We start from the raw sequence: 14,432 nt of genomic DNA, 5'->3' as shown, positions 1-14,432 counted from the left end.
ATACTCATCGACATGCAAGTCGTGATTCCTATTACAAGAACATGATCAATCTCATACATCACATATATCATTCATCACATCCTTTTGGCCATATCAGATCACAAGGCATATGCTGCAAAAACAAGTTAGACGTCCTCTAATTGTTGTTGCAAGTTTTTACGTGGCTGCTATAGGTTTCTAGCAAGAACGTTTCTTACCTATGCGAAAACCACAACGTGATATGCCAATTTATATTTACCCTTCATAAGGACCCTTTTCATCGAATCCGATCCGACTAAAGTGGGAGAGACAGACACCCGCTAGCCACCTTATGCAACTAGTGCATGTTAGTCGGTGGAACCAGTCTCATGTAAGAGTACGTGTAAGGTCGGTCCGGGACGCTTCATCCCACGATGCCGCCGAATCAAGATAAGACTAGTAACGGCAAGTAAATTGACAATATCGACGCCCACAACTGCTTTGTGTTCTACTCGTGCATAGAAACTACGCATAGACCTAGCTCATGATGCCACTGTTGGGGATCGTAGCAGAAATTTAAAATTTTCTACGTATCACCAAGATCAATCTATGGAGTAATCTAGCAACGAGGGGAAGGAGAGTGCATCTACAAACCCTTGTAGATCGCTTAGCGGAAGCGTTCAAGTGAACGGGGTTGATGGAGTCGTACTCGTCGTGATCCAAATCACCGATGATCCTAGCGCCGAACGGACGGCACCTCCACGTTCAACACACGTACGGAACGGAGACGTCTCCCACGCCTTGATCCAGCAAGGAGGAGGGAGAGGTTGAGGAAGAGAGTCCAACAGCAGCACGACGGCGTGGTGGTGATGGAGCTCGTGATTCTCCAGCAGGGCTTCGCCAAGCACTATGGAGGAGGAGGAGGTGTAGGAGGAGGGAGGGCTGCGCCAGGTTCAAGCGTGTGGCCGCCCTCCCACCCCTCCACTATTTATAGGTGGGGAGAGAGGGGGGCCGCCCCCCTAGATCCCATCTAGGGTTGGGGCGGCGGCCAAGGGGGGAAGGAGTGCTTCCCAAGTCAAGTGGAGGCCCTCCCCTTTAGGGTTTCCCCTCTCCCATGCGCATGGGCCTTGAGGGGGCTGGTGCCCTTGGCCCATTAAGGTTAGGGCGCCCCCTACAGCCATGCTGCTGTATTGGACGTGGTGGAACATTTTCCGGACCTCTGGACCCCTCTGGAATCCTCCGGAACCTTCCGGAAGCTTCCCGGTACAATACCGGAAAAAACCGAACTTTTCCCGGAACCCGAACAACAACTTTCCATATATAAATCTTTACCTCCGGACCATTCCGAAACTCCTCGTGACGTCCGGGATCTCATCCGGGACTCCGAACAACATTCCGTAATCACATACAAGTCTTCCTAATAACCCTAGCGTCATCGAACCTTAAGTGTGTAGACCCTACGGGTTCGGGAACCATGCAGACATGACCGAGACAACTCTCCGGCTAATAACCAACAGCGGGATCTGGATACCCATGTTGGCTCCCACATGTTCCACGATGATCTCATCGGATGAACCACGATGTCGAGGATTCAATCAATCCCGTATTCAATTCCCTTTGTCCAACGGTATTGTACTTGCCCAAGATTCGATCGTCGGTATCCCGATACCCTGTTCAATCTCGTTACCGGCAAGTCTCTTTACTCGTTCCATAACACATCATCCCGTGATCAACTCCTTGGTCACATTGTGCACATTATGATGATGTCCTACCGAGTGGGCCCTGAGATACCTCTCCGTTTACACGGAGTGACAAATCCCAGTCTCGATTCATGCCAACCCAACAGACACTTTCGGAGATACCTGTAGTGTACCTTTATAGCCACCCAGTTACGTTGTGACGTTTGGCACACCCAAAGCACTCCTACAGTATCCGGGAGTTGCACAATCTCATGGTCTAAGGAAATGATACTTGACATTAGAAAAGCTTTAGCAAACGAACTACACGATCTTGTGCTAGGCTTAGGATTGGGTCTTGTCCATCACATCATTCTCCTAATGATGTGATCCCGTTATCAACGACATCCAATGTCCATGGTCAGGAAACCGTAACCATCTATTGATCAACGAGCTAGTCAACTAGAGGCTTACTAGGGACATGGTGTTGTCTATGTATCCACACATGTATCTAAGTTTCCTATCAATACAATTCTAGCATGGATAATAAACGATTATCATGAACAAGGAAATATAATAATAACCAATTTATTATTGCCTCTAGGGCATATTTCCAACAGTCATCACGGAGGGCTTCTACATCATCATAGCCTCTCCGATGAAGTGTGAGTATTTTACCTCAGACCTTCGGGTCCATAGTTATTAGCTAGATGGCTTCTTCTCTCTTTTTGGATCTCAATACAAAGTTCTCCCCCTCTCTTGTGGAGATCTATTCGATGTAATCTTCTTCTTTTTTGCGGTGTGTTTGTTGAGACCGATGAATTGTGGGTTTTTGATCAAGTCTATCTATGAATAATATTTGAATCTTCTCTGAATTCTTTTATGTATGATTGGTTATCTTTGCAAGTCTCTTCGAATTATCAGTTTGGTTTGGCCTACTAGATTGGTTTTTCTTGCCATGGGAGAGGTGCTTAGCTTTGGGTTCGATCTTGCGGTGTCCTTTCCCAGTGACAGAAGGGGCAACAAGGCATGTATTGCATTGTTGCCATCGAGGATAACTATATGGGTTTTATTTCATATTGCATGAATTTATCTCTCTACATCATGTCATCTTGCTTAAAGCGTTACTCTGTTTTTAACTTAATACTCTAGATGCATGCTGGATAGCGGTCGATGAGTGGAGTAATAGTAGTAGATGCAGAATCGTTTCGGTCTATTTGTCACGGACGTGATGCCTATATACATGATCATGCCTAGATATTCTCATAACTATGCTCAATTCTGTCAATTGCTCAACGGTAATTTGTTCACCCACCGTAGAATACTTATGCTCTTTAGAGAAGCCACTAGTGAAACCTATGGCCCCCGGGTCTATTCTCATCATATCAATCTGCATCAATTTAATCTTGCTTTGCTTTTTTACTTTGCCTTTTACTTTCCACTTTGCATCTCTATACCAAAAATACCAAAAATATTATATCTATCAGATCTCACTCTCGTAAGTGACCGTGAAGGGATTGACAACCCCTAATCGCGTTGGTTGCGAGTAGCTATCGTTTTGTGCAGGTACGAGGGACTTGAGCATGGCCTCCTACTGGATTGATACCTTGGTTCTCAAAAACTAAGGGAAATACTTACGCTACTCTGCTGCATCATCCTTTCCTCTTCGGGGAAATCCAACGCAAGCTCAAGAGGTAGCAGCATGCCGGAGGGGGTTAATAATACAACTATTGTGCTCATTCCAAAAGTGAAAAATCCTCAGTCAATTATAGATTTTTGGCCAATTAATCTATGCAATGTCATATATAAAATTATATCCAAGTGTCTTGTTAACAGACTAAGGCCGTTGTTGGATGGTATGATCTCTCCTACCCAAAGTGCCTTCATTCCTGGAAGATTAATTTCTGATAATGCTCTTGTAGCTTTTGAGTGTATGCATTCGCTGAATACGCAAAAAGATGGCAGGGGTGAATTTTGTGCGTACAAATTGGATTTAGCTAAGGCTTATGATCGTGTGGACTGGAAATTTTTGGAAAGTATGCTTCGTGCATATGGTTTTGCTCCAACTTGGGTTAAGTGGATTATGACCTGCGTTACGTCAGTGAATTACTCAGTGCATTTTAATGGCCAATTGTTGGACTCTTTTCAACCTTCGTGGGGTCTCAGGCAGGGGGATCCTTTATCTCTGTACCTGTTTCTGCTTGTGGTCGAGGCCCTTTCGCTGTTACTCAATGATGCTTCCGCGAGTGGGGCAATCCAGCATTTCCAGTTGAACAGACATGCTCCAGGTATATCGCATTTATTATTTGCTGATGATAGCCTCCTATTTCTTAAAGGTTCTCTTGAGCAAGCTTTGGCCATTAAACATATCTTGACGACTTATGAAGAGGGAATGGGGCAATTATTAAGCCCAGATAAATGTTCCATTTTATTTGGTAAAAGGTGTAGTATGGAAGACCAGGTGGCTATTTTGGTGGTTCTCAAAATCACCTCTGATGGCTTTGAGGACAAATATCTTGGTTTACCTGTGCCAGAAGGACGTATGAAGGCGGGAAAATTTCAGTCTACAAAAGATAAAGCGCTAAAGCGGGGTTCTGACTGGATAGAAAAATACGCCTCTAGTGGGGTGAAGGAAATCCAGATTAAATCAGTCATACAGGCTCTCCCGGTCTATGCAATGGGCATTTTTAAATTTCCTGCATCTCTTTGTGAAGAGTTATCCCAGATCATTAGGAATTTTTGGTGGGGTGATGAGGAGAACAGAAAGAAAACTCATTGGCTAGCGTGGGATAAGATGACGAGACCCAAAGGTGAAGGAGGTATGGGCTTTTGAGATCTAAGATTATTTAATCAAGCACTTCTCGCAAAACAAGCCTGGCTATTGTTGGTTTTTCCGGACTCATTATGTGCAAAGGTGATGAAAGCAAAGTACTATCCTCATGGGCACCTGCTGGACACTGTATTCCCTCAGGTGACATCGACTACTTGGCAAGGTATTATGCATGGTCTTGAACTACTGAAAAAGGTATCATTTGGAGAGTTGTCGATGGCACGAGTATAAATATCTGGAGGGATAATTGCCTGCCTAGAGATTCGGGTCTTCAAATTTCTGCAAAAAAGAATAGAACCAGACTTAGATGTGTGTCTGAGCTATTCATGAGGGGCTCTAAAAGATGGGACGAGAATCTAATCAGGCATTTGTTTTATTCTTATGATGCGGAGGAAATTTTAAAGTTACGTATTCCGACTGTAGGCGAGGAAGATTTTATTGCTTGGCACTATGAGAAAAATGGAATGTTCTCGGTTAAAAGTGCGTACAGGCTGGCGCTGAATTTGAAGAACAATAAAAGCGAGACGGGGAGCTCTAGTGATGCTGTGAATGGAGAAAGGAGGCTTTGGAACATTATTTGGAAGGCTTAGGTCCCTCAGAAAATTAGAATTTTTGCTTGGCATGCTGCTACTAATAGTTTGGCGGTTCAAGTTAACAGGGTTAAACACCATCAAACTACCATTGGCTTATGTTCGATTTGTGGCGTCGAAGATGAATGTGTGTTTCATGCTCTGGTGAGATGTCCCAAGGCACGGGCGCTCCGTATGGCGGTAAGGGAGGTATGGAACTTACCAGATGATGAGATATTCAATTTTTCGGGGCCGGATTGGCTACTTATTTTATTGGAGCAGTTAACGCCGCCGGTGCGTGAGCAAGTTATATTCATGTTTTGGAGGGCATGGCACCTGAGGAATGACTTGACCTTTGGTAAGGGAAAGGAAACTATCTCTACCTCTGTGAGCTTTATTCAAAACTACTGGGGATCCTTCTCGTCCTGTCATACCAATAGGAAGATGGAGATTACCAACAAAGGTAAGGAAAGGGTCGTTGGGTTTTATGATACCTTTGAAGTGAAAGAAAAAGTTGTGAATTGGCAGCCACCCGACCCGGAGTCCATTAAGATTAATGTTGATGCAAGCTTTGTGGAGGCCATTAGCTCTGCGAGTGTGGGTGTGGTTTCCAGGAATCAATTGGGAGAAGTGATCATTTCTTCATGGGATTATATTTGGGTTTGCAATAGCGTGGATGAAGCGGAACTTAGAGCGACCCTCGCAGGGCTTTACATCGGTATTACTCTACACAAGCCCATCATCTTAGAAACTGATTGTTCTTTTGTGGCTTCCTTTCTAGGAAACAATTATTTGGACAAGTCTTCCCTAGTTAATCTAAAGATGGAAGCATTGAACATTTCCAGGTTGATGACAAGTTTCAAGATTTCCAAGATTAACAGAAGGGCCAATAGGGTGGCGCATGAAATTGCTAAATTCAGTTTTGTTAATAAGTCTGATGGTGTGAGTCTTAATAGTGTTCCGCCCTGCGTGGCTGAAGTTGTAATAGACGATTGTATGAACATTTTTAATTAATTAATATATGGGAGGGGTTTTCAAAAAAAAAACTAAGGATAACTTGGCAAAGCGCAACTGGACATGATCTAATAGGTTTAGTTTTTGTGATCGGGATGAAACTATCAAACACCTTTTTCTTGAGTGCCCGCTGGCCAAGGTTTTGTGGCGGACAGTGCACATAGCCTTTAACATTACTCCTCTGAATTCTGTCAGCACGTTATTTGGAACGTGGCTTAATGGGATAGAGTCCGAAACAACTAGACACATTCGCGTAGGAGTATGTGCTTTATTATGGGCAATTTGGAACTGCGGAAATGATTTAATTTTTAACAGAACAACAAATATTCATTTTTTGCAGGTTATCTTCCACGCCACTGCGATGATCCGTATGTGGTCACTACTCAGTCCGACGGAGGCCAGGGAGCGTTTGGTTACTGGGTCTGTCCGGTGGTACCATCATGGAATATTTTCAACCGGTTTGGATGGCGGTCATGTAATAAGATAGGCAATTAGTTTTCCTATCTTTCTTATGCCAGCCGGTTGTGGCCTTTTGGCTTTTCTGTTTTTGGCCCTTTGGCTCTTTGTAAGCTTGCCTCTACTTTTGCTTCAGATTTTAAGACCTTGTTGAACCTATTTGCTTATTTATAAAGTTCGCCGTATGCATCGTTCTGATGCAGAGGCCGAGGAGTTCCCCTTTTCAAAGAAAAAAAGTTTCAAAACAGAAATATCAAAGACAAGCAAGTGGCAGAAAAGGCTGCCTCCTATATACAGTGGCTTGCCGCCCAGCTAATACAACACATAGCCGAGTACAAGTCTAGCCAAATTATTAAGCAAATATAGAAGTGCAAGTCCAGCCACATTACTTAAAACTAACTGTTCAAAACACAATGACAGTGATCGTCCGTCAACTAGCTGAAGCGAACGATGATATCACACACGCATTGTGTACTTTAGTGGGAGAAGAATCTCCAGGATGAGCTTTTGATTCATGCCCATAATATGTTATACAACTACGTGCAGCCGCCGTCTCCCTCTCGAGTTCCGCCTCGCCTATTGGACTTTGCCGCCGTGCCACTGTCTTCTCTAACAAGAGGAAATGGACAAAGTTGTCGCCTGCTTCATCGATAAGAGGCACCGCCTCGCTTCGGATCTCCGTCACGTACGCTCAATTGCGTGAACTCGGATCGAGATGCCTCCACCAATTGTTAGCGCCACTATAGGGGTGATGAACCCCCCTCATCAGCAAGCTCGCGACACTGATGGGCGACGAGTACACTAAGCTCACAGGGGTGAGGAGACAAGCCTCGTTCCTCAAGGATGAGCTAAGCACCATAAAAGCCCTGCTTGAGAAGCTTGAGCTCATGGACGAGCTCGACCCCTTGGCCAAAAATTGGAGAGATCATGTCAGGGAGATGTCCTATAACATGGAGAATTGCATAGATGACTTCATGCGTGACCTTGGAGGTGCTGATGCCAAAAAGGGATTTATCAGGAAGACCGCTAAACGTCTCAAGACGTTGCGGAAGCGTCATCACATTGCTCATCGGATGGAGGAGCTCAAGGTCCTTGCTCTTGAGGCAAATGAACGTCGCATGCGGTACAAAAGTATTTTACTTTCAATATAGGAGCTCCTAGCCCTCAATATTATTCATATGAAATCAATACATACATATTTTTGTTGTTTTGATACAAAGGTACAAGATTGACGATTGCATCAATTCTACTTCTCGCATCGTTCTTGTCGATCCTCGGATGTCAGCAATCTACAAGGAGGCAGCAGGCCTTGTCGGTATTGATGGCCCAAAGAAAGAGCTTGTAAGTTGCTTGGCAGATACCCAGGAAAACCTCAAGGTGGTGGCGATTGTTGGATTTGGGGGTCTTGGTAAAACTACACTTGCCAAAAAAGTATACGATGAGATCGGAGGACAATTCAGTTGCAAGGCATTCATATCCATTTCCCAAAGACCTGATATGGCAAGCCTCCTTAGTGGTCTACAATTGAAGCTTGGGATGAAGGAAGAGTCATCTCATGCTCGTGAGGTGCAAGATATTGTTGGCTGTCTTAGAGAACATCTCACACATAAGAGGTACTTCTTTTGATCTAATTGTCACTTGTGCACTTGGGTAGTTAATTACTTGTGATAATTGTGGTATTATACAAATTCAACATTTTGGCAAGGATTAGCAACTTTTAAGTATCTTTACTAATGTGAGAGATATGATTTAGCCTGACGCCAGACCTTGTTGGTATTTTGTGGCCATTGAAAGGATGAAGTAACCTTCTTTCCAAAATGCATGATGCTTTATCTATAGCTCAGTCGACTTTCTTAATTGATATTGCTAGTTATGATTAAGATCTTCACATCCCATCTATACTTGCACAAATTTTGTTCTTAGATTAAATGGTGCATAGCTGAAATAGTTATATATCGATCAACCACATCAAAAATTGCAAAGCCATATATTTATATCTAGTTCGTAAGAAATGGTCATGGTTGATGAGTTGCAAATGATAGCATCCGTTATAAAATAGTATTTTCAAACTATAACTTCTTATAAGCTATTGCTTAGGTCGGAGTAACAAGCATCATTTGTTTCGGAACAAAGGCTTAATTCACAATGCAACACAAATTGTAGCTTAACCATAAACCACTTATTACATATCTTTCAATAACTCAACCTTTTGTTATATATTACAATATGTACATGATCAGTGTGTTCGTGTCTTCACAGTCCTACAATATGCTCTCGCTCATTGACTAGATGTTAGTGTTATTATCAGATCGACCATCAATTAGGTAACAAAACACTGGACAATTGCATGTTGAAAGTACATGCGGTGCCCCCATGTGTGGTTTTGGTAATTGATGACAATCTCTATGGACTAACGGTTGCCTTGAGTTATATTTGAAGGATTTGTCCATAGGATTGTCTTGAAGTCCATGTGTTGGTTTCAAGGAGTTTATGAGATGGCCAAAGTGCTTTTCAAGGAATTATCCAAAGATTGGTCATGTGTGAGTTGAGATGGCCAAAGTGCTTTTCAAGGAATTATCCAAAGATTGGTCATGTGTGAGTTGAGCTTATTGCAAGCATGTCTTGAAGAAGATTGTGTGATCATTCATGTTTACCTTCAAGACATCATCCAAATGAAGAGAGTTGGAAATATTCAATGTTGATCAAGACTAAGTCAAGAGTGAATCAAGTTGATCAACTCACAAAGTGTAGAAGAAGTACCGAGAGGGATCAAGTGATCCCATGGTATGGTAAGCATTGTCCATTACGCTTTGTGTACTAACCCATGGTCTACGTGAGAGTTCTTTGTGGGGTTAGGTATGTTTCCATGGTCTTGCGTCAAGAGGAAGATCTCATACAACCCATGGAGGATGACATCAAGTGGTGATCGTCATCAAGTTTGCAGTGTGCAAGTTCAAGTGGAGCAACTCGAAGAGTGGCTCACCCATAATGGAGTATGGGGGAGCAATCAAGCTTGAAGCTTGCCGTCCATTGTGGTGTCAATGGAATTGTGAAGGTGTGCCAAAGAGTGGCTCACCCATAATGGAGTATGGGGGAGCAATCAACTAGTCTTCATCGAGCCAACACAATCAAGAAAGGTGGTCCAACTTGAGGAAGTCAAGATCGTCATCATCTAGCTCAAATGGACTATGTGCAAGGCAAAGGTTTGCCTTGACAGGTTTTCTATTTTACCGGTCTCATAGTGGTAGTTGGGAGGCCGGGTTGTAGGATCGATTGGCATACTATCAAGGGGGGCTCTCTAGGGAGTAGCTTGATCGTATCATTCGTCGAGAGCTCAAATCATTGCATCCTTGCATCATCTTTCTTAGTTCTTGTTTGGTTCCACTTATGAGCCTTAGAGCTTATGGTCATCTTGATGACAAGCTTGAGTTCATCGAAAACGGAGTTCGCATGCATCTTCTATGATGTTTTTAGTGTTGGAGGTTTTACCGGTCTTTTCCAAGGAAGGGTTCTCACCATTTTATTATGGTCCTTTTCTCATTTGCTTCTTATTGTTATTTCTCTCAAGTTTGTGTTAGCCCTTGTCGTTAGCTTTCCAACAAACTTGGTTTCGTTGAATTCGGAGCTCGTATGCGAAAGTTGTGGCTGTTTTGATATTGCCTGTTTTACACAGAGAGGTTGTACCGCCCCATGGAGAGGTTGTACCGCTTGACCGGTACAACCGGTGTTTGGAGCGGTTGTACCGCTCCAGAATTGGTCCGGAGGTTGTACCGGTCATGTACCTCTCTACCACCGGACTGGTCTCTGTTGTGGTGCGGTTGTTGGGCGGTTGTGGGCCGGTTGTATCGCTTATTGCTTGTTACCGGTTGTACCGGTGCTCATAGAGGTTGTACCACTCCTATGTTGTTCTGTACATAACGGGCAGATTCGTGGGGACCTATTTAAGGGGGTCTTCTTCCCCAATGGTCCCCCATCTCTTGAGCTCGTTTTTGCCCTCATTGTTGACCTTCTTTGAGCTTGCTAACTCTCAATCCCTCCATGGATTCTTACTAGTTTTTGAGGGAAAAGAGAGAGGAGATCTAGATCCATATTTCCACCAATCACTTTCTCCTCTATGTGAGGGGAACCCCTTGGATCTAGATCTTGGAGTTCTTGGTGTTCTCCTTCTTGTTCTTCCTCTCATTTTCCTCCCTAGCATTAGTTGCTCCGGTGGGATTTGAGAGAGAAGGACTTGGACACTCCGTGTGCCCTTGCCATTGCATTTGGTGCATTGGTTTGAGTTCTCCACGGTGATACGTGGAAGTGAAGTTTGAGAAGCTTATTACTCTTGGGTGTTTGGGCACCCTAGAGCTTGTTCCTCTTGGGTGCCTTGGCACCCTAGACGGTTGGTGTTGTTCGGAGCTCAATCATTGTGGTGTAAAGCTTTGAGCAAGCGTCGGGGTCTCCAATTAGGTTGTAGAGATCGCCCCGAGCAATTTGACAGGTACCGGTGACCGCCCCCAAGGGTTGCCAAAGTGTATGGGTTCGGTGACCGCCCCCAAGGGTTGCCATTTGTACGGGTTCGGTGACCGCCCTCAAGGGTCCCTTAGTGGAATCACGGCATCTTGCATTGTGCGAGGGTGTGAGGAGATTACGGTGGCCCCAGTGGCTTTTTGGGGAGCATTGTGCCTCCACACTGCTCCAAACGGAGATTAGCATCCGCAAGGGTGTGAACTTCAGGATACATCGTCGTCTCCGCGTGCCTCGGTTATCTCTTACCCGAGCTCTTTACTTATGCACTTTACTTTGTGATAGCCATATTGTTTCTTGTCATATATCTTGCTATCACATAGTTGCTTATCTTGCTTAGCATAAGTTGTTGATGCACTAGGTGAGCCTAATTGTTTTATGTTTTGTGCTTGACAAATTAACCGCTAGGTTTATTCCGCATTTGTTCAAGCCTAAATCGTAATTATTTTAAAACGCCTATTTACCCCCCCCCCCCCCTCTAGGCGACATCCACGATCTTTCACATGTTTAGGGTGATTCTAGTCTTGAAGTCAAACAATCACCTAACATATGCTTAGTAACTAATCTAGCATGTTTTTTAAGATGCGTGAATTAACTATTAATTATTAGTCCACTGATGACTATTAACTAAACATTGTAATAGATAGTCGTTAGAGCCACACATACGTGTGCGCGTATGCCGACACTTCAAACGTCTCAAATCCCGTGTCGCCTCCAAACGGCACCCTTCGTGTTGCCATGGTTCCGGCTCGAGTTTCGCAACATCGAAGATGGGACTTTTTTTGCAAGAAAGTTATATTCTTATGGAATTTGAAATAAGTAAAGAGAGAAATAGCAAAGTTATCAAATAAAATAAATGCCAATATAACATAGAATTGTGTGTTTGTCGAACGAGCCTAGTAAAAATGACCAAGATGAACAGATAGGCAAATTCTAGATGGGGGTATGAAAGGGATAAATTTTGGAAGATTAATTATCTCAATTCTCCATTTATTATGTAACTAAAGCTGAATTAGCACAAGCACAAACTTAAATTGATTACCATCAGGTTAGAGATAGATGGATGTCAAAGATTACTTGGATAAAAAAAGTGTATTACTTACATGGGTACGTAAATGTACGGGCTCATGTCACTATCGTTTATATTACATAATAGAAGGTTGTGGTCTTTTTGTTTGAGCATTGCAAGATAAGTTATAACACATTGTACATGAATTAATTTGGTTTAGGGTTGAATGTTATGTGGACATGCTAATTAATGTAAGGAATGACATCTTTTTTCTTGCATCCTTTTTTACTATATTATTATTATTACTATTTATGCTTTATCAGGTTTGTGTGCTTCCATCTGCAATCACGTAATCATATCAAAACTTGACATATCTAATATGAACAAATAATTAACAGGTACCTAGTTGTCATTGATGACTTGTGGGATCAATCAACATGGAATATTATGAGTTGTATTTTTCCAGAAGTTGATAATGCAAGCAGAGTAATAGTAACTACACGAGTCGATGGTGTGGCTATTTGGGCATGCCATAGTGATCCTGAATGTGTTTACAGAATGAGACCCCTCAAAGAACAAGACTCAAGAAAGTTGTTCTTTAAGAGAGTATTCGGGTCCGAATATGACTGCCCACCCAGTTTAAAGTGGTTTCATCTGAAATTTTAAAGAAGTGTGGAGGATTGCCACTTGCAATCATCACTATAGCCAGCCTATTAGCTAGTCGTCAAGCAAGATCAAAGGACGAGTGGGAGAGCATAAGAATTTCTCTCGGTGCCAAGTTTGCCGCAACTCCGACATTGAAAGAGATGAGGAGTATATTAAACCTTAGCTACATGCATCTTCCTTTACATCTCCGTCCATGTCTGCTATACCTTGGCATGTATCCAGAAGACCACGAGATTCTGATGCGTGATCTGGTTCTACAATGGGTAGCTGAAGGCTTTGTAAGTAATACTCATGGATCAGATATGGAGGATGTTGTGAAGAGTTATTTTAATGAGCTTATCAATAGAAGCATGATTCAACCTGAAAAGAGCATAGGCGATGAGGCAGTGGTGTCTTGCAAAGTGCATGATATGATGCTTGATTTGATCGTCAGCAAGTGTGAAGAAGAAAATTTTATCAGCGTGGCATGTAATTGGGAAGATTTTGCAAGAATGCATGCCTTCGAGCACAAGGTCCGTAGATTGTCCTTGAATCCAAGCTGTAATGATGTAGCACCAAGGGTCACTCATGCTAGCATGTCACAAGTTCGCTCATTTTCACAGTTTGGGGAGTCCAAGTACACACCTCCACTCTCGCTATTTAAGCACCTTCGGGTTCTGGTGTATGAGTTCTCATACAAAAAGGGTACGACACTTGACCTCACTCATATTGGTCAATTGTTTCAACTAAGGTATTTGAAAGTTGTTGCATTCCAATGCATCGTACATCTCCCTACCGAAATTCGAGAGCTTGTTCATTTGGAGACACTACAGATAGCTAGCCGATCAGTGCAAAACTTCCCGTCAGATATAGTTTTCTTGCCACGATTGTCTCAACTAACCCTTCCAAAGGGTATAGGGTTGCCTCAAGGGATCAAAAGCATGAAATCATTGCGTGCTCTAAACTGCTTTGATATTGGTAAGAGCTCGCTAGAGGATATTGATGGCCTTGGCAAGCTAACCAATCTGAGGATCTTGGTGTTTCTCGGCAAAGTGACAGTGGAGGGATGCTTTGTTATGCTCAATTGGAAAGCTCTATGAATTCAGATTACTTATTGTCCATGGGGAGCCTTCTAAACATTACTGTGACCTGATATACTCATTCTCCAACCCTCCTCTCCTTATCAAGAAAATTTATCTACGAGGGTGGTTGTTGAAGAGAATTCCCAACTGGATTGGCAACCTCCATTACCTTGGTAGCCTGTCCTTGTCGGTTGAGCGTTTGTTGACTGAAGAAGTTAATGTTGTTGGAAAGCTGCCCTCCCTCGTCGAACTATGTCTCTGGGTGACACATATCCCTGAAGATAGTGGTGCTGCCATAGCCTGCACAGGATTATTCCCAATCCTGGTGGACCTTAGACTCTTCTCTGAAGATGGTGATGATGCTACAATATGCATGGAGTTCGAGGCAGGGGTGATGCCCAACCTACGACTGCTCGGCCTAGAAATATGTGACAAGTGGGGTGGTGCTATGCCACTAGGCATGGAACACTTGTTGGCACTCGAGCACATCCATATAGGTGTGAGATCCTCCATCCACAAGCGACGTGATGTCGAGACTGCCTTCCGAACTGCTGCGGATGTGTTCCCGAAACGCCCTTCCATTACTATGTTCACTTGATCGGCCTTCTCTATAAATAATCCCTTGTTTTTTTACTCTTTTATTCAATATTATTCTATCTATTTACTGTGCAGGGATTTTGTTTG

At 43.3% G+C, this 14,432-nt stretch overlaps 1 pseudogene; it reads left to right on the top strand.

The window, feature by feature from the left end:
• Positions 1–7,218: 7,218 nt before the first annotated feature.
• On the top strand, positions 7,219–14,346 carry LOC125515137 (disease resistance protein RGA5-like; annotated as a pseudogene).
• The last annotated feature ends 86 nt before the right edge of the window (positions 14,347–14,432 follow it).

This window comes from Triticum urartu, chromosome 6A (genome assembly GCF_056163025.1).
Source record: "Triticum urartu cultivar PI428250 chromosome 6A, HENAU_Tu73, whole genome shotgun sequence".
Classification (NCBI taxonomy): Eukaryota; Viridiplantae; Streptophyta; class Magnoliopsida; order Poales; family Poaceae; genus Triticum; species Triticum urartu.
Note: the sequence above shows the minus strand (reverse complement) of the source record. Positions and strands in the feature narration are given on the sequence as shown.